Source organism: Tamandua tetradactyla, chromosome X (genome assembly GCF_023851605.1).
Source record: "Tamandua tetradactyla isolate mTamTet1 chromosome X, mTamTet1.pri, whole genome shotgun sequence".
Lineage (NCBI taxonomy): Eukaryota > Metazoa > Chordata > Mammalia > Pilosa > Myrmecophagidae > Tamandua > Tamandua tetradactyla.
The window spans coordinates 94,591,745-94,613,268 of record NC_135353.1 but is presented as its reverse complement, the minus strand read 5'-3'; the positions used below and the strand labels follow the sequence as shown (position 1 = coordinate 94,613,268).

Here is a 21,524-nt window from a genome sequence, read left to right as displayed (position 1 = left end):
CAATTCTACTCAAAGTCTTCAAATAAATTGAAGAAGAGGGAAAGCTACCTAATTCATTCTACAAAGCCAACATCACCCTCATACCAAAGCCAGACAAAGATATTACCAAAAGAAGAAAGCTACAGACCAATCTCTATTATGAATATAGATGCAAAAATCCTCAACAAAATTCTTGCAAATCGAATCCAGCAGCATATTAAAAGAATTATACAGCATAACCAAGTAGGATTCATCCCAGGTATGCAAGGATGGTTCAACATAAGAAAATCAATTAATGTAATACACAGTATCAACAAATTGAAGCAGAAAAACCACATGATCATCCTGATTGATGCAGAAAAGGAATTTGCCAAAATTCAACATCCTTTCCTGTTGAAAACACTTCAAAGGATAGGAATAGAAGGGAACTTCTTCAACATGATAAAAGGAACATATGAAAAACCCACAGCTGACATCATCCTCAATGGGGAAAAACTGAAAACTTTCCCCTAAGATCAGGAACAAGACAAGGATGTCCACTATCACCATTGTTATTCAACATTGTGTTGGAAGTTCTAGCCAGGGCAGTTAGACAAGAAAAAGAAATACAAGACATCAAAATTGGAAAGGAAGAAGTCAAATGCATTGTTTGCAGATGATATACTATATGTCGAAAACCCTGAAAACTCTGCAGCAAAACTACTTCTAGTAATAGCTAATAAATGAGTACTGCAAGGTGGCAGGTTACAAGATTAGCACTCAAAAATCTGCAGTGTTTCTATACACTAGTAATGAACAATCTGAGGGGGAAATCATGAAAAAAAATCCATTTACAATTGCAACCAAAAGAAGAAAATATTTAGGAAAAAATTTAACTAAAGAGATGAAAGACTTGTACAGAGAAAACTACAAGAAATTATTCAAAGAAATCACAGAGGACCTAAATAAATGGAACAACATACAGTGTTCATGGATTTGAAGACAAAATATAGTTAAGATGTCAATTCTACCTAAATTGATTTAAAGATTCAATGTGATACCAATTTAAATCCCCAAAACTTACTTTTTGGAAATAGAAAAACAAATAACCAAATTTATCTGGAAGGGCAGGGTGCCCCTGAATAGCTAAAAGTATCCTGAGGAAGAAAAATGAAGTCGGAGGTCTCACACTGCCTGACTTTAAGACGTATTACAAAGCTACAGTGGGCAAAACAGCATGGTACAGGCATAAAGATAAATATACTGATCAATGGGATCGGATAGAATGTTCAGATATAGACCCTCTTATCTATGGACAATTGATCTTTGATAAGGCAGTCAAGCCAACTCCCCTGGGAGAGAACAGTCTCTTCAATAAATGGTGCCTAGAGAACTGGATATCCACATGCAAAAAAATGAAAGAGGATCCATATCTCACACCTTATACAAAAATTAACTCAAAAGAATCAAATACCTAAACATTAGATCTAAGATCATAAAACTGTTAGAAGAAAATGTAGGGAAACATCTTATAAATCCTATAATAGGAAGTGGTTTCCTAGACCTTACACCTAAAGCATGAGCATTGAAGAAAGAAAGAAAGAAATGGGAACTTCTCAGAATTAAACACTTCTATGCATCAAAGAACTTCGTGAAGAAAGTAAAAAGGCAACCTACACAATGGGAGACAATATTTGGAAACAATATATCAGATAAAGGTCTAGTATCCAGAATATATAAAGAGACTGTTCAATTCAACAACAAAAAGACAGACAACCCAATTACAAAATGGGCAAAAACTTAAACAGACGCTTCTCAGAAGAGGAAATACAAATGGCCAAAAGGCACATGAAAAGATGCTCAACGTCCCTGGCTATTAGGGGAATGCAAATCAAAACCACTATGAGATATCATCTCACACCCACCAGAATAGTCATTATCAATAAGGCAGAAAATGACAAGTGCTGGAGAAGATGTGGAGAAAGAGGCACATTTATCCACTGTTGGTGGAAACGTAAAATGGTACAACCACTGTGGAAGGCAGTTTGGCAGTTCCTCAGGAAGCTAAGAATAGAATTGCCATATGACCCAACAAAACCATTGCTAGGTAGCTAGTCAGAGGACATGAGGGCAAGGACACAAATGAACATTTGCACACCTATATTTATAGCAGCATTATTTACAATTGCCAAGAGATGGAAATAGCCCAAATGCCCATCAACAGAAGAGTGGCTAAGCAAGCTGTGGTATATACATATGATGGAATATTATGCAGCTGTATGACAAAATAAAGTTATGAAGTATGAAACAACATGGATTGACCTTAACAACATTATGCTAAGTCTGAGATTAGCCAGAAACAAAAGGGCAAATACTGTATGGTCTCACTGATATGAACTAACATTAATGAATGAACTTGGATAATTTCAGTTAAGAACAGAGGTCATCAGGAGATAGAAACAGGGTAGATATTGTGTAATTGGAGCAGAAGGGATACAGATTGTGCAACGGGACTGATTGTAAAAACTCAGAAATGGATAGCATAATACTATCTAACTGTAATACAATAATGTTAGAACACTGAATGAAGATGAATGTGAGAATGATGGAGGGAGGAGGCCTGGGGGCACAAATGAAAGCAGAAGGAAAGATATACGATAAAGACTGAGTTGGTATAATCTAGAAATGCCTAGAGTGTATAATAATAGTGACTAAATGTACAAATTTAAAAATGTTTTGGATGAGGAAGAACAAAGGAATGTCAATACTGCAGAGTGTTGAAAATAGATGGTAATTAATATTTTAAAACTTTAACTTATGTGTGAGACTAAAGTAAAAAATGTTTATTTGGTACAAAATTCATATTTTGACTGTGCATTTCCTGTCATAACTTATGTGCACAGCTTAGTTAAACAGCATAAGTACATGGAACCTTGAGTAGGGCATGAGATTTTGTAGTTTTGTCCAGAGTCATACCTCGATAAATCCCAGAAGGATTTGAACAGTGAATAAAAAAGTATTTGCAGAGTCACCTTGGGGGATTGGTGAGAAAGGGGTAAAATTCGACTTCCCTAAGTGGAGAATTCTTGATATTCTCACAAGCAGTGGGGACAACAAATGTCATAGGCTGAGCCCCCAGTCTTGGAATTTGTTCATGTGAAACTTAACCCCTCAAAGGATAAGATAAGCCTACTTAAAATTAGGCCTAAAAGTCATCCCCAAGAGAACCTCTTTTGTTGCTCAGCTGTGGCCTCTCTCAGCCAACATGACAAGCAAACTCACTGCCCTCCCCCTCTCTATGTGCGACATGACTCCCAGGGGTGTGGACCTTCCTGGCAACGTGGGACAGAAACTAGAATGAGCTGCAACTGAGCACCAAGGGATTGAGAAAACCTTCTCAACTGAAAGGGAGAAGAGAGAAATGAGACAAAATAAAGTGTCAATGGCTGAGAGATTTGAAACAGAGTCCAGAGGTTATCCTGGAGGTTATTCTTATGCATTAAATAGATATCATCTTTTTAGTTAAGACATAACAGAGAGGATGGAGGGAACTGCCTGAAAATATAGAGCTGTGTTCCAGTAGCCATGTTTCTTGAAGATGATTATATAATGATATAGCTTTTGCAACGTGACTGTGTGATTGTGAAAACCTTGTGTCTGGTCCTCCTTTTATCTACTTTATGGACATATGTGTCAGAGGAACAGTGTTGCGCCTGTGGGGGCAGGGGCGGTTATGGCCTGGCTTTGCAGTTCAACACCCCAGGCATTACTGGGGGCCATACACATGTACAGATCTGGAGGGCCACAAACTGGTTTAAACATGCACAGATGGCAGGGGTTCGGTGTGGGTTGCAAGACTGTATGGGCTGCCGGTTCATGTAGCCTGAGTATGGAGGTTAAGCGTTGGCAGCCTTTATGTGCTTGGTGACTGCCTGCAGAGGCAGGGTCGCAGAGGTATGGCTCAGAAGGGGTGGGATGAGACCGCATTTTTGCAGGAGAGATGGGTTGGGCTGGGCAGGTGTGCGCGCACTTGGGGTGGAGGTGGGGGGTGGGTACACACATAAGTGGCCAGCATGGCAGTGTGCTTGGAGTACAGGGAGGGTGGTGGGTGATGGGGTTCAGGTGTGTGGCATGTGGTGTGAGTCGTGGGTCATAGGGCTGAACTGGTGAAAGTAGCACATTCAAGGAATCCAGTTCGGTTTACTTCCTGGACCCCATCTCCCTGTGTCTGAACTCCTGAGGGCTCTGGGCTTCCTTGTTAGCCTGCTTGCACCAGCCGGATGGTCTCTGGTTCTCTCCTCCTCAGTTCCTCATCTTTTGCAACCAGAGCCACTCTAAGTGGTGCAGGAGACCCTCCCAGGTCACTTACACCCTGGAATCACCATCTCAGTCATGCGCCAGTCTCTTCACTAGCTGTTCCTTGGAGCAGGGTTGAACTTGATCTATCTTATTCTGGACCTTCCGGAAACCTCTTGCATCCCATAAATTCTGATATGTTGTACTTTCATTTTTATTTGTCGCAAAATATCTACTTATTTCTCTTGAAATTTCTTCCTTGATCCATTGATTGTTAAAGAGTGTGTTGTTTAGCCTCCATATATTTCTGAATTTTCTGATCCTCTGCCTGTTATTGATTTCCAACTTCATTCCATTATGATCCAAGAAAGCGTTTTGTATGATCTCAAACTTTTTAAATTCATTGAGACTTGTTTTATGACCCAACATATGGTTTATCCTTGAGAATGATCCACAAGCACTTGAGAAAAATGTCTATCTTGCTGTTGTGGGGTGTAATGTCCTGCACATGTCTGTGAAGTCTAACTCATTTATTGTATTATTCAAATTATCTGTTTCTTTCTTGATCCTCTCTCTGGATGTTCTATCCATTGATGACAGCAGGGAATTGAAGTCTCCAACAATTACGGAAAATGGGTCAATTTCTCCCTTCAATGTTGTCAGTGTTTGCCTCGTGTACTTTAGAGCACTTTGGCTTAGTGCATAAATATCTGATTGTTATGTCTTCTTGTTGAATTCTTCATTTTATTAATTCATACTGTCCTTCTTTGTCTCTTATAATTGTTTTGCCTTTGAAGTCTAATTTGTCAGATATTAGTATAGCTACTCCTGTGATTGTTGTTTGCATGAATGTCTTTTCCCAACCTTTCACTTTCAACCTATTTTTGTTCTTGTGTCTAAAATGAGTCTCCTGGAGACAGCATAGATGGGTCCTGTTTTTTAATCCATTCTGCCAGCCCATGTCTTTTGACTGGGGGGATCAATCCATTAAAATTTAGTGCTATTACTGTAAAGGCAGTACTTTTTCTACCATTTTGACTTTTGTATTTTATATGTCATATCTAATTCGTTTCTCTTTACCTTCACTGATAGTCTTCATTTGTGCACTCTTTCCCAGACCTCTCTCTCCCGCCTTTTTCTATCTGAGTGTTGTGCTCCCTTTAGTATTTCTCACAGAGCCAATCCCTTGGTCACAAATTCTCTTGGTGATTGTTTTTCTGAAAGTATTTTAGTCTCCCCCTCATTTTTGAAGGACAATTTTGCTGTTATAGAATTCTTGGTTGACAATTTTTCTCTTTTAGAATCTTGAATATATCATACTTCTGCCTTCTCACCTCCATGGTTTCTGCTGAGAAATCCACACATAGTCTTATTGGAGTTCCCTTGCATGTGATGGATTGCTCTTCTCTTGCTGCTTTCAAAATTATCTCTTTCTCTTTGACATCTTAACAATCTGATTAGTAAGTGTCTTGGAGTGTATCTATTTGGATCTATTCTGTTTGGGTTACACTGCACTTCTTCGATCTGTAATTTTACATCTTTCATAAGAGATGGGAAATTTTCAGTGATCATTTCCTCCATTAGTCTTTCTCCTCCTTTTCCCTTCTCTTCTCCTTCTGGGACACCTACAACATGTATGTTCGTGTGCTTCACGTTGTCAATCAATTCCCTGAGACCCGGCTCATATTCTGTCATTCTTTTCCATAAATTTGTGTCAGATTTCAGATGTCCAGTCCTCTAGTTCAATAATCTTTTCTTCTGCCTCTTCAAATCTATTGTTGTAGGTTTCTGTTGCTTTTTTTGTCTCTTCTATTGTGCCTTTCATTTCCATAAGTTCTGTGATTTGTTTTTTTCAAATTTTTTACTTTTTTTTGTTCATCCAATGTCTTCTTTATATCCTCCCTCAACTCACTCATTTGATTTTTGATGAGATTTCCACATCTGTTTGAACATCCTGAATTAATTGTTCCAACTCCTGTGTCTTATTTGAATTGTTGATTTGTTCCTTTAGCTGGGCCATATCTTTGGTTTTCCTAGTATGAGTTGTATTTTTTTACTGGTGTCTAGCACTTAATTCCCTTAATTAGTTTATTCTGGAGGCTCTTTTCACTTTTTTACCTCGGATTTTCTTGCTGGATGGGTTTGTTCTCTATCTGTTTTTTTGTATTTAGTTCAGCTTATTCTAGACGTCTAGCATTGGTTCTGTTTAACTGATCAGAATTTTTCAATTCTTGTTTTTCTTTTCCTTGCCCTCCCTATATAGAAGTTTTCATTGAGCAGGGTCTCCTCAGATATTATAGACCCCAGCCAGATTTTCCTAGACTGGAATGGCCCACGTCTCAGGAGGAAATAATCACCAGCGACAGTTTTCCCTGAGGGTGAGATCTAACAGGTTGTCAGGCTTTCCTAAGAAGCCTCTAGACTCTGTGCTTTTCCTATCCTGCCTAGCCATGGCACTTGTCTGTCCATGGCTTACCACCAGCATATAACAATGTGGTACCTTTAATTTCAGCAGACTCTCCTCTCAGTGGTGTGGTTGAGACAGAGATGATTTTGTAGGTTGACATCAATTGCTTCGGTTTTCCAGTCCCTGGGGATTGAATTCCTTGAAGGAGGGATTCCACTTGAGCTTGATCCCACCTATCTTTTGGGGAAGATACAATCTTTAGGGAATTAACTCCTTTCACCTGACTTGTTACTTCTTTTCCCAGACAAGCTTAATTCTACCCTTGCCTGGGATAGTGCTGGAGCCTGAGACAGCTTCCACATATATCTAATTAGCTGTTAAGGAGTAGAAAAAAAGCAAAAAAAAATTCTTTACAGAGTGCCCCACTTTTCTTGGGGTCCAGCCCTTTTGCAGTATTTTATGCTGTCTGATTAAAAAAGACTCTGATTTTTTTCCTGACAACTCTGCCCCCTCTCTGCTGTGGGAAAAATTCTTAGTACCTTTAGTGCTTATTTCAGCAGTCAGAATTTGTTCAATAATTCCACAATTGAGGCTTGGTTGAGCTAAGACCTTGCTGCTAGTAAAGTCTGTTTCCTTTCCCATTGTGGAACCAGGCTGTTGTGACCATGGAGGAGGGGTACCAGCCTCTGCAGCTTTGGGGACTTACAATTCTGTATGGTGTTTCAGCAGGTCCACCTGGTTCAGGCTGATATACACTGTGTGTCTGTTCACTGATGTAACCCCAACAGTTGCTCTGTACTATTCTTGGCTACTTGGTAGCTGCTCTGGAGGATGAATTAAATTCCACACCTCACTAAGCTGCCATCTTGACCTTCCTCACCACTTTCTGTTTTTTACTCTCTTCTTTTCTACAGACTTTGACCTCATAAGTGGCACAGTCACAGAAATGGTTGATTTCTAGTTGGAAGACTTATAAGGGGAGCCCCAGGGAATCAGACAAGTCTATGAAGATAGCAAAGAGTTCAGAACTTGAAAAAGCAGCCCATAAAGCTGTTTATAATCTCCTGAGCTCAACTCCAACTTGTAAATGCTTATATTCCATGCTAATTTTTCTCCCAAAGTCTTTGACCACTTGCTAACAGACCTCAAGAATTTTATATCTGATGAAAGTGTACTTCAAAAATAAGGATGAGATTAAGATATTCCCAATAAACAAAAGATGAGAGAGTGTGTCATATTTGAAGTGCCATACAAGCTATGCTAGAAGGGAGTTTTTCATGCAGAAAGGAAAGGAAACTGGACAGTGGATCAAAGAAGCATAAAGAAATAAAGACCTCAGGTAAAGGTAATAATATGGGTAATTATAAATGCTAGTAATATCTTATTTTTATGTGTAACTCCTCTTTTAATTTCCTATAGTTTATAAAATTGAGTGCATAAAAACTAATGATAAATCTATGGTTTGGGATATACAGAGTATGACGATATAATTTGTAAGAAGTATAACAGAAATGTGGAGGGATGAAGGGGTACAGGTACAGAGTTTATATGGACTATTGAAGTTAAATTGTTATCAAATAAACTATTATTGATTTAAGATGTTAATTTAAGCTTCATGATAACCACAAATAGAATACCTGAAAAATAGAGGCCGAAGCGAGAACTGACTTGAAATGGTATACTACAGAAAATCAAATACATATGAAACTAGATACTAATGAAAGAATTGAGGGAAAAAATTATAAAACAAAGAAAGACCAAGTCACAGAAGAAAGTCCTAAATTATGAGTAGCTACTTTAAATATAAATGGATGAAACACAACAGTAAAAAAGATACTGGCAGAGGGGATTAAAATATATGACCCAACTAATATGCTGTTTACAAGACATTCACCTGAAATTCAAAGACACAAATTGGTTGGGAATGAAAGGATGGAAAAAATATACCATGCAAGTATCAATCAAAACAGAGCTGGATGCCTGTAGTAATATCAGATAAAATAGAGTTTAAGCCAAAAACAGTTATAAAGGACAAAGAAAATCACTATATACTGATAAAGGGGCCAATTCAACAAGAAGTTCCAAATACACACACACACACACACACACACACACACACACACATACATAATGGCAAAGCCCAAAAATATGTGAAGCAAATTGACAGCTTTGAAAGAAGAAATAGATGGTTCTACATTAATGGTGCAGACCACCATTCACCACTTTCCATCATGGATAGGATATATAGACAGGGGATCACTAAGGAAATAGATGGCTTGAATAATACTAAACCAATAGACCTGACATGCAAATACAGAATACTTTACCCAATAGTACCAGAGTACAGATTCATCACTAATGATGAAAACAGACTATATATTAGGTCACAGAACAAGGCTCAATAAATTTAAAAAGAATGAAATTATGCAATGTCTCTTCTCTGACCAAAATTAAAAGAATCCAGAAATCAATAATAGCGGAAGAATTGGAAAATCAACAAACCTGTGGAAATTAACAATACATTCTTAAATAACCAGTAAGTCAAAGAATAAATCAAAAAGGGAAATTAGGAAATAGACATGAGGGAATGAAAACCTTTAACTAGACTGACAAAGGAAAAAGAGACAGGTGACAAATGACTAAAATTAGAAATGAAAATGGGACGTTACTACCAATTTTACAGAAATGAAAGGATCATAAGAGGATAATATAAACAACTATATGTCAAAATATTAATAGTATAGATGAAATGGACAAATTCCTAGAAATGCACAAACCAAGTATATATCAAGAAAAAAATGGAAGATCTCAACAGACTAATAACAGGTAAAGAGAGTACATCAGTAATCAAAACCTCCTGTCATGGTTAGGGACATGTGTCAACTCAGCCAAGTTGTCGTAGCTGTTTATCTGATTGGGCAAGTACTGGCCTGTCTGTTGCAATGAGGACATTTCATAGGATTAGGTCATGAGCACGTCAGCTGCATCCACAGCTGATTCCATTTGTAATCAGCCAAAGGGGAGTGTCTTCTGCAATTAGTGATGCTAAATCTAAATCACTGGAAGCCTTTTAAGGAGGACTCAGAGGAGACAGGCCCCATTCCTGCTTCAGCTGGTGAGCCCCTCCTGCGGAGTTCGTCCAGACCCTCCATCGGAGTCATCGGCTTCACAGCCTGCCCTGTGGATTTGGACTCTGCATTCCTGCGGTCACGTGAGACACTTTTGTAAATTTTATATTTGCAAGTGTTCCCTGTTGATTCTGTTTATTGAGAGAACCCTAACTAATACACCTCCCAACAAAAATAAGCCCAGCACCAGACAGCTTCACTGGTGAATTTTACCAAGCATTCAAAGCATAATTAACACTAGAGCTATTCAAACAAGTCAATATATTGAAGACATAGGAACACATTTTAACTTATTCTACAAGACCAACTTCACCCTAATATGAAAGCCAGATAAAAATACCAAAGAAAGAAAATTACAGACCAATATATCTTATAAATATAATGCAAAAATCTTAACAATATACTGATGTACCTAATCCAACAACACATTAAAAGCAATTATGCATCATGATCAAGCAGGATTTATCCCAGGTATGCAAGAATGGTTCAATGTAATTTAATCAATTAATTTAATAAACCACATTAATAGAATGAAGGGAAAGAAACACATAATCATCACAACTGACAGGGAAAATGCATTTGATAACATTTAGAACCATCTCTTCATGGTTAACAAAAGTGAAAATGACTTATACACAGAAAACCACAAAGCACTGCTAAAACAAATCAAGGAATACCTAAATACACAGAAAGAAATTCCATGTTCATGGACTGGAAGACTAAATTTTCTTATGATAGCAATTCTACCCAAAGCAATTTGCAGATTCAATGCATTCCCAAACAAAATTCTTAACATCCTTTTTGTGTAGACATAGAAAAACCAATTATCAAATTTAAGTGGAAGGAGAAGGGGTCCCAAATATCCAAGACCATTTTGAAAAAAAAGATGAATAAAAATGGAAAACACAAACTTCCTGAATTTAATATTTATTACAAAGCTAAAATAACCAATAATGCATGGTCCTGGCATTATAAAATACCTATAGACCAATGGGATAGAATTGATAGACCAAAAATAAATTCTCATTTCCATGGCCAATTGATTTTCTTTGATATTAAACATTTTATTTAATATAAAATAAAAAGTACACAAATACAGATTTCATTATGATGACAAAGGCAGTATTCTACATGACAAAAAAACCCCACAAATTTTAAAAAGTAAATGTGCCAGTACTAAACAATACCTGGTCTCCAATCCAGACTGCATATTTAAAAATGATCTGACCACAAATATCAAATATCTATGCTCATGCAAAAGATATTTTTTCTTATAACATCCATATTCCAGCTATTCTGACTGTTCACAACCTTATTCCTTGGTGAATATTTTGACAGAACTTTAATGTAATATAACATAATGGAATAGAATGGAATGGAACATAATGTAACATAACACAATATAAAAGGAATTGGCATGACACTTAAAGACTGTAAAAACACAACACAAATATATTTCCAGTTGATTTCTGTATAAAATATACACATTAGCATTTCTTAATTTAAAAAGATTAAAAAACAAGACTATCCTGAATAATGGTTAAAACCTCATCCTAGAAAAATGCTCACCTGTAATGTTATTGGTATACAACTGATGGATTTTTGGAGAAGATATCTAACTTGAAGAAGACATTCATTCAGAATTTCTTTAAAATTGTGGATAAGATAGTAACTCATTGTTTACCCCTTCTCAAAATGCTTTATCATGAATATTCTTTCTAATGTTTTGCTGTAGGAAAAAGAAAAGAGTAACTGTGTTGGTTTGAAAATATTAGTACCCCAGAAAAGCCATGCTTTAATCCTGACTCAATTTTGTGAAGGCAGCTGTTTCTTTTAATCCTGATTGAACACTGCCGGTGTTTTAATTAGATTATCTCCATGGCGATGTGACACACCCAATTGTAGGTATGACACATGATTAGATGGAGATATGACTCCACCCATTCCAGGTGGGTTTAATTAGTTAATTGGATCCTTTAAAAGAGGAAATACTGCACAAGCAACAGTGGCTCAGTGGCAGAGTTTTTGCCTGCCACGCCGGAGACCTGGGTTTGGTTCCCAGTGCCTGCCCATGTAAGAAAACAAAAACAACAAAAAACAAAAAACAAAAGAGGAAACATTTTGGAGAGTCAGAAATGACAGAAGACTCAAAGCTGACAGAGAGAGCAGATGTAGAAGTTTGGAAAACAGTTACTTCAGAGAAGAACAGAAACATGTATGTTTGGAGATGCTTGGAGCCCAGCAGACATCACCATGAGATGTTAAGCAAGCCAAATAAAAAAAGAAAACAAAAAGAAGAAAACTAATTTAAAAAAGAGAGAAAGATGCCAAGCAAGCCAGAAATGGAGAGAACCAAGGGAAGACAAGAGATGAAAGCCAGCTCTGGAGAAGTAAAGTGAGGAACTCCCCCAGAAACAGAGGTTGAAAGCAATGGAGCACAGAAGTAAGAGACCAGCAGATGCCAGCCATGAGACTACCCAGCTGACAGAGGTGTTCTGACCCATTGGCCATTCTTGAGTGAACATAACCTCTTGTTTGTGCCTTAATTTGGACACTTTCACTTCCTTAGAACTGTAAACTTCTAACTTATTAAATTTCCCTTTTAGAAAGCCATTCTAGTTCTGGTATATTGCATTCCAGCAGCTTACTAACTGCAGTAACTCTATAGGAATTCTGAGGTGGGCCCAGTGAATGTGCATTTTAAATAAACTTCCTAGATGACTATTTCACATTCTAAAATGTGAGAACTAATGCCTTAGGGAAAAACAGCAAGATAATATATTTTGACATAAGATGTCAGATTTCTTTATAAGTTTATGATTTGAAGTGAATAGCACTTTTTATATTGAAACAATAAGTTTCAGGTATTATTACAAATATAAATACTTTTCAAATAAATGTGTGATTATATATAAACATTCTTCTTTGCAGTTTTCATTGCTTACAGATCTAGTTATTTGAAGAAAAGAGAGCAATGGCCAAAAACTGGAAAAATTACATTTCTAATGAAATGTAGTTTCCAAAAGTATATTTATTAAATGCCTACAAATTTAAATCATTCTAAAATGAAGACTAGATAACTTAAAGTTAAATTTCACTCAGATAAGACAATTATAAGTAATTTGGATGGATCACTGTCACTTAAATCTTTTTTTGTAAAAAGACATTTAAAATTAAGAACAGCAGGATGATATATCTGGCTCCTCTTTATTTAAGTAATGAAGTGCTAAGGACTTCTGGGAAGATGGCCAAATAGAGCAGTTTGAAATTAGCCATGCTTCACGAAAAAGTTAGGGAAGGGACAGGGGGGCGACTGGGGCAGTGATTCAGGAGTGCAGCTGACCAGTGAGAGCCTTCTGCACCATATGGGGCAGCCTGGGCTGCAGAGGCCAAGGAACTGAGAGGCAGAAAGCTGGAGCCTGGCACCAAGGCGCAGAGCTGCAGAGCCAGTGGGAGTACATGGATGGGAGACCAGGACTAAGAATGGTCCTACAACTGCGCATGTGCAGGGCCCTCAGCCTCACTTCCCAGCTCTGAGAAAGTGCCAACCTGCACAGCTGGGACACATCTGTCCTAATCCAGAAAGGTCTAATTCTGACCTGCTGACACAGCTCTACACATGCACACAAAGGGACCCGTGCCTTAGACCAATGCACACCAGGCAAGGTTACATCCCCCAGACTGGTGAACCCACACAGCTACCTCCTCCCTGGCTGCTGGGCACCCAAATTTACAAGCATCAGCATAACATCCCCAACTTGCACCTATACCTGCTCTGAAACAAATCAATCACAAGTAAACAAGCCAATCACAAGTATAGGAGTGAATTAGCCATTAATAAGCTCCCAAAAAAGAAAAGTCCAGGACCAGATGGCTTCACATGAGAATTCTACCAAACATTCAAGAAAGAATTAGTATCAATCCTGCTCAAGCTCTTCAAAAAACTTGAAGAGGAGGGAAAGCTACCTAACATCCTATGAAGCCAACATCACCCTCATACCAAAGCCAGGCAAAGTTATTAGAAGAAAAGATAACTACAGATGCAAAAATCCTTAACAAAATTCTTGCAAATCAAACCCAGCAGCACATTAAAAGAATTATACTCCATGACCAAGTAGGATTCATCCCATGTATGCAAGGATTGTTCAATATAAGAAAATCAATTAATGTATTACATCATATCAACAAATCAAAGCAGAAAGACTACATGATCATTTCAATTGATGCAGAAAAGGCATTTGATAAAGTTCAATATCCTTTCTTGTTGTAACACTTCAAAGGATAGAAATAGAAGGGAACTTCTTCCACCTTTTTAGTTAAGGTAAATTGGAAAACCTAGAGGGAAGTGCCTGAAAATATAGAGCTGTGCCCCAGTAGCCATGTTTCTTGAAGATGATTGTGTAATGAGATAGCTTTCACGATGTGACTATGTGATTGTGAAAACCTTGTGTCTGATTCTCCTTTTATCTATGTTATGGACAGATGAGTAAAACATATGGATTAAAAATAAATAAATAATAGGGGGAACAAATGTTAAAATAAATTTAGTAGATTAAAATGCTAGTGATCAATGAAAGGGAGTGGTAAGGGGTATAGAAAAAATAGGGAAACAAAGGCTAAAATATATTGGGTAGATGGAAATACTAGTAGTCAATTAAAGGGAGGGGTAAGGGGTATGGTATACATGAGTTTTTTCTTTTGTCTTATTATTTCTTTTTCTGAATTGTTGCAAATATTCCAAGAAATTACCATGGTGATGAATATACAACTATGTTATGATATTGTGAGTTATTGATAATATACCAAGAATGGAATGATCATATGGCAAGAATGTTTGTGCTTGTATGTTGTTATGTTTAAAAAAATTAATAAAAAAAGAAAGTTCGCGTTTTTACATTGTTTTGGTTTGATAATAAAAAATAAATTTAAAAAAGACTGTAGTGGTTCAAATGAGAGAACAGCGTTTTGGTATGATTCAAAGGAGTAGTATCGCTTTTGCTATAAAATTGTGCTTGCAATTCTTTACTAAAATTCTGACTTTGGATTAAGGATGACTTTCCTCTTCTCCCTTGAAATTTTCAAGTGGCTTGAAACCTCCTCATCAAGAACATGTTCTAACTGTGCCAAAGAGCTTTTCTGTGTATACAATGTACTTTCTTGGTGTGTTCAATTGATTTGTTTTCTATAAACTCCCTGAAGGCAGCATCATTTGGTTTGGGGGTAACAGTATTTACCCCATTGAATTTATTAGAAAATATCAAAATAATATCCCTCTTTATCCAGTGAATAAAAGTTATATTAAACAACTTTAGCCTGTTTTTATTGAAGGAATTACATAACCCAATACAGGACTTTACCTGTATGTATTAAGATTATATTTGGAAAGGCAGCTAAAGGGAGCTGAGGATTTCTAAGACTTTATAAAATCCTTATTCTGGGAGAACATAGGACCAACAAACTGAAGGATCACTTCATGATATCTTGTAAGAATTTTCAAGACAGATACTTGTCCATGTTCTATAGCTCCAGATCTGTACTTCTAGCCAATTTTTGAATAACTCAGTTTATAAAAGAGTCCAATTAACTTTCAAAGCAAATTGGACTCCATTTTTATATAATTCCATGCCTTCTTGGGGCCTTGGGGCCTCTGAAAAGAGCTCCCTTTAGAGAGCAGTTGGATAAGAACATGGAGGTCTGGGAAGCAGTTGATGGGGATGCAGAGTTCCTCTTTTCTGCACACTGGAAAGGAGTCCAAAAGTAAGATAGGTGTTTATATAGAAAGTTGAAGAGGAAATTTTTGCCCAGCTTGATTTCCTTCCTGTTTCACCATAACACTTAACATATTACTCAATCTACTTTGTTAGAAGCAAATATAACATTTTACTTAACTCTTACTCTGCCCTTTAGCTATCAGTAAACTTTGATAAAAGCATTCATTAAGTAATCCTGTCATTCATGGTATCTCTTATGTTAGATGTAGTTTCCAAACTAAGATCTAGGATAGTCATTTTTTTCCTCAAAGTTCCATTAAATCATTTCTTTCCATTACTGCCACACTGCTATTGAAATATTTAGTAGTTGAATTTGAGAAACAGGCTTTGGAAAATCAAATTCATAGTTGTGAAAAGGGAAGCTTCCACACTGTTTTTTCAAAAAGATCATATACACTATTATATTCATCATATTTTAGGACTTTGCCCCTGAAAATTATAGTGATACTTTTAGTGACCAGTAATATCTTCTCCTAAGCTACAAAGTCATTGGTATGGAATATTCTGTGTATATATTTTATTGAGAAAATTTTTAACCTTAATCTGTAATCCTGAATTTTTAAGAGTCTTATTTCATTCCCTTGTTTGAATGAATACTTTAACTGGTTGAATTAAAATTGCTAATTATATTTTTAAATAATTATATGCCTAAAATGCATTTGTGTTAAATCCAGTTGATGATTCCAACAATTTACATTGTTAGTATAAATAACAGTCTATGCTAGACAGTAATTTAATGTTGATGATCGACCTTTAATATCTGTATCCCTAATTTTACTTCCTCTTTGTTATTGTACAATATAGGTCTAATGCACAACAATCTCCCTGAGAAGGGTTCTATGCTATTATTTCAATGAAAATATTTATAGTGTATTGTCTTAAGTATCTTTATTTATCTGGGCCTTGAAATGTTCTTATAAAGAAAAATTCCATAATTCTTGATGTTAAACATGTCATTTCTTTAATGTATGCTTCATATTTTTACAGCTGAACCAATTTTTAGTTTTCCAGAAAAATTAAATAAGTAATTTGAAAAAAAGTAATGCAGGCTGGAAACTTCTGATTGGATTATTTCCATGGTGGTGTGCCCTGCCCAATTGTGGGTATGACCTTTTACTGATTAGTTTACTGAAGTCCTTTAAAAGAGGAAATATTTTAGAGAGAGTCAGAAATGACAGAAATTGACAGAGCTGGCAGAGAGAGAGCCAACAGAAACTTCAGATCTGACAGAGAGAGCAGAGACATGGATGCTTGGAGATGCTTGGAGCCCAGCAGACATTACTGTGTGTCTTCCTATGAGATGTTAAGCAAGCCAGAACCTGGAGAGAGCCAAGGAAAGCCAAGAAATGAAAGCCAGCTCCGGAGAAGCAAAGAGAGGAACTCCCACAGGAACAGACATTGAAAGCAATGGAACCCAGGAGCAAGGGACCAGTAGATGCCAGCCACATGACTTCCCAGCTGACAGAACTGTTCCAGATGCATCAGTCTTTCTTGAATTAATGTATCTTTTCCTGGGTGTCTTAGTTTGGACATTTTCATAAGCTTAGAAGTGTAAACTTGTAACTTATTAAAATTCCCCTTTTCAAAAGCCATTCCAGTTCTGGTATATTGCATTCTGGCAGCTTGTAACCCAACACACCAATGCGTTTAATAATGGTTTTGCCTTAAAATAAATTGTTTAATTATCCAGGCCAATAAAGCTTACAGATGAATTTTTAAACATAAAGAACCTATAAAATAATAGGTAACATAAAAAGATGCTATGTTTTGAATTCATCTCTTCTTCCAAAATTAAACACTTCAGCCAAAAACAAAAATAATAGGAGACTTATAATGTAACCCTACTATGTGCCTCAATACAGCAGATATTCTCTTTTAACAGAAGTGGCAAGTATTTCCATTAAACAAAAAAAAAGGTAGCTTCATTACTCATCAGTAGGCTACTGAACAACCAGTACAACTAAAATTTGCATGATTGTCCAGAAACTAGTTTCAACTTTTTTTGCTGCTAAATTTAGATGTAATCATTGACTGTCTATAGTCAATAAAAGAAGACAATATTTTTTTGAAGGTGAAAATATAAAATGGTCAGTTTTTAAATCTGTATCGTTTTATCCAGGCTAGTAACATGTTTATCCATGCATTAAATGGTCACAAAGCAAAATGAAATGCATAGTTGAAAAATGAAGATCAGACACATTCTTCTGCAGACATCAAAAGAGGACTGTTGTATTAAAACCTTCAAATTCAGACTGGTCAATCTTCCTCACATCATTATCATCTGGAGTGAGCTGGACAGTTTCATTAATAAGCTGAGAATCAAAGTTGTCCAAACCAAATTCCCCAGAAATATTTCATTTAAAGGCAGGTACCACTAACTTTTGCACCATCATATCCCAATCAACATTTTGGAAGGATGGGTGTCCTGAAGAGCACAAAATCCTTTTTGAGGATGGCATCCCAACCATTCCTTTGGGTCCCTGTTGAGAACACTCATCAGGACACTTCCAGCTTTTATAAATAGAAAATGTGGTACATAAATTTGTTTTTCCAAAATAACTTGGAAGAGATAATCTTCTGTGTACTCCCAACAATATCAAATGGAGACCTTCCTGTCATCATCTCAAACATTAGTAATCCAAAAGCCCATCAGTTGACCCTGAAATCATAATCTTCTCTTAAAATTTCAGAAGCAATGTAATTATTATCACAGAAAGTGCTGGTTGTATCACCTAGCCATAATCCTTCCTTACACATGCCATAGTCAGTGAGTTTAATGGGTCCTTCAGAGTCCAATAGCAGTTTGTCCAATTTCAAATCTCTATAAATTATCCCTCACTCATGAAGATAATTTAATACTATACTGAATTCTGCAGAGTAAAATCTGGCATGCTCTTCAGGAAGTTTTCTTTGTGGCTGAATATGATATATTAGATTGCCTTTATTTACATACTCTATAACAAGAGCAATCTACTTTCTGTTTGAAAGCAAGAATGCAGCCCATTCTGGATCCCCTGGCTCTGGGCCCTCCTCTGAAGCCCCTCTCTGTGGCTTTAGACCTGGGACCCCAGGGCCTTCCATCCTGTGCTTCTCACCGCTTCGGGCTGGTTGGGGGCAGAAGGTGGGCAGGGCCTCAGCATGGATTGGGGTGCACACCGCAGGGGCTTCCCAATGCCAAGCATGAGCCAGAAGGACCGGCTGAGTGGGCTCTGCCCCAGAGACTTGCCTGGACTCCGCCCCCTTCCTTTACCTCTGGTTCCTCCCCATTCACTGTAATTTAAGGCCCCTTTGTCCTCCCCCAGGCCCAGGCCTCGTGTCTTGTGTATTTACTGTGCCTTTACTTGTTGTGGTGGTGGGGTGGGAGGGGGTTTTCCCGAACAGGGGCTACCTCCATGGCTTCCTTATGTTGACTCATTGCCCTGACTCAGGCATAGGTTATTCAATAAACACAGATTGGTATAAAAAAAAAATGCAGCCCAAGAAGAAAAGGATGATTGGATGCCTGCTCAAAAAAAATGCTTCTCTGTCTGTACACAATCAATATCCTCCTCATCATTGACAAGCTCTTTTTTTTCACAACTTTCATTGTACAAATACAATCTGTTTCTTCTTTTTAATCTGACCAGCAGGATTTGGCCATAACTTCCTCTTTTTTTACTTGGAGTAAATAAAAATCCTGAAGACCTAAACTGGATAAAGCTTTTCCACTCTCCCTGGTGTTCACTGCCTCTTTTTCTTCACCAATGTGGTCCAAACTAACATGACTTGAAGGATTATTATGAAATTACTGTCTGAGAATGCATGGATGACTGATTCATGAGCATCATTGGTTCTGGTGGCAAAAATGCCACGTACATTGAATTGTGACAAGTTTGTGGCACTTCTCATAAACCAGTAATTTGCAGTTGATGCACTTATATCCCTGGCACCCAAGACCCCATATTTGGTCAGTGCAGATGGCACAAGGAGCACGCTGGTTAAAATGCTTCACTTGAAAAGTATGACCATATGCACAATAAAGCCTTATTGAACAGCGTGCAACTCGGGGGTAAATAGATTATCTTCTCCTGGACAGAGCATGCCAGAATGTTCTGGTATATAAGGGAATACATGAATTAAGAGTTCAGAATCCTTGTTTAGCTCATAAAGCCTAAAAACTTCATCTAAACAGCCTAAAAAGCTGTTCATTGTCAAAAGAACACATCTCGAACCTCATTACAAAGAACCATAAAGGAGACTGAAGATTCAAAATGTGTTATTATGGTATTTCCACGGTAGTAGGCTTTCACCCGGACCTGACAAGAATGGTGTCAACAATCAAATGGGACATGGTGCTGCTTCCCCTCTGGATCAGCATCTCCTCTCTCCCCTGCTTCAACGCCTGAGGCCAAGGCAGTAGAGGACCAGCCAAGCCATGTGTGGGACTCCGCCATTGGACACTCAGAAAGTCGAGACCACCTGCCTGTCCACGTGTTCTCTCAGCCCATGGTGCCAACCCCAGTTGATTTTTTATGAGTGCCAGGTCCACTTAATGGAAAGAAGAGGCTCTTGAACAAATGGTGCAGGGAAAAGTGGATATGCATGTGCAATAGGATAAAGGTGGGCCCCTACCTCAGACTATACCAAAATTAATTCAAAATATTTCAATGACCTAAATATAAGAGTGAAAACTTTGATACTCCTAGAAGAAAATATAGGGAAACATCTTCCTGGACTTTTGTTAGGCAATGCTTTCTTAAGCTTTATACCAAAACCATAAGCAATAAAGGAAAATTAGATAAATGGGATTTCATCAAAATTATATATTTTTGCATCAAAGGTTTTTATTGTGAAAGTAAAAAGTCAACCTACAGAATGGGAAAAATATTTGGAAACCATCTATCCGATAAAGACTTCACATTCACATTATGTAAAGAAATCCTACTTCTCAATAACATAAAGGCAAACAAACCAATTTAAAAATGGTCAAAAGATTTCAATAAAGGTTTTTCCAAAGAAGATATACAAATGGCCACAAAGCATATGAAAAGATGCTCAACCTCATTAGCCATGAGGTAAATGCAAATGAAAACTACAATGAGATCCAATTTCAAACTCACTAGAATGGCTAGTATTAAAAAAAGTAAAAATAAAAAGTGGTGGAGAGGAGGTGGAGAAATAGAGACTTTCATTCATTGATAGTGGGTATGCAAAATGGTACTACCACTGCGGAAATCAATTTGGCAGTTCCTCAGAAAGTTAAGTATAGGATTGCTATAGGACACAAGATCCCACTTCTAGGTATACAAACAAAACAATTAAAAGCAAGAACTCAAATGGATTTGCCTCCCAATGTTCCTAGTGTCATTATTCACAATTTCCAAAAGAAGGAAGCAACCCAAGTACCCTTCTGCAGGTGAATGGGTAAACAAGGTTTGGTATCTACATTCAATGAAATGTTACAAGCCATGAAAAAGGAGTGAAGGTCTGTTACATGCTCCAAAATGGACGTACCTTGAAGACATGTTGAATGAAATAAGCCAGTCACAATGGGACATATGTTGGATTCTCATTAATATGAACAAAGTAGAATATACAAATTTATAGAATCATAAAGTAGAATACAAATCACCAGGGGCTTGGGTGGGGGTAGGGAATGTGCAGTTAATGCTTAATTGCTTAGTGGAAAAGTTTTGGCAATGGATGGTGGTTATGATAGCACAGCAATGTGAATGCAATTAACATCACTGAATTTTATGGTTGAAAGTGGTTAAACGGGCAATTCTAGTTTGTATATATATTGCCAGAATAAATATTTTAAAGGACCACAGAACTGAAAGTAGAAAATGTGAACCCTAATGCAAAGTATGGACTTCAGTTAATAGTATGATTGTAATAATATTATCTCAATAATTGTAACAAAATTGCCATACTAACGGAAAATGTTAGTAATTGGGAAAGCTACATGGGTTATTGGGGTTTATG

The 21,524-nt window shown here is 37.2% G+C and overlaps 1 pseudogene; it reads right to left on the bottom strand.

Annotated features, from left to right (window-relative positions):
* Positions 1 to 17,750: 17,750 nt before the first annotated feature.
* Positions 17,751 to 19,861, bottom strand: LOC143670701 (protein kinase C iota type pseudogene; annotated as a pseudogene).
* Between the last annotated feature and the right edge of the window lie 1,663 nt (positions 19,862 to 21,524).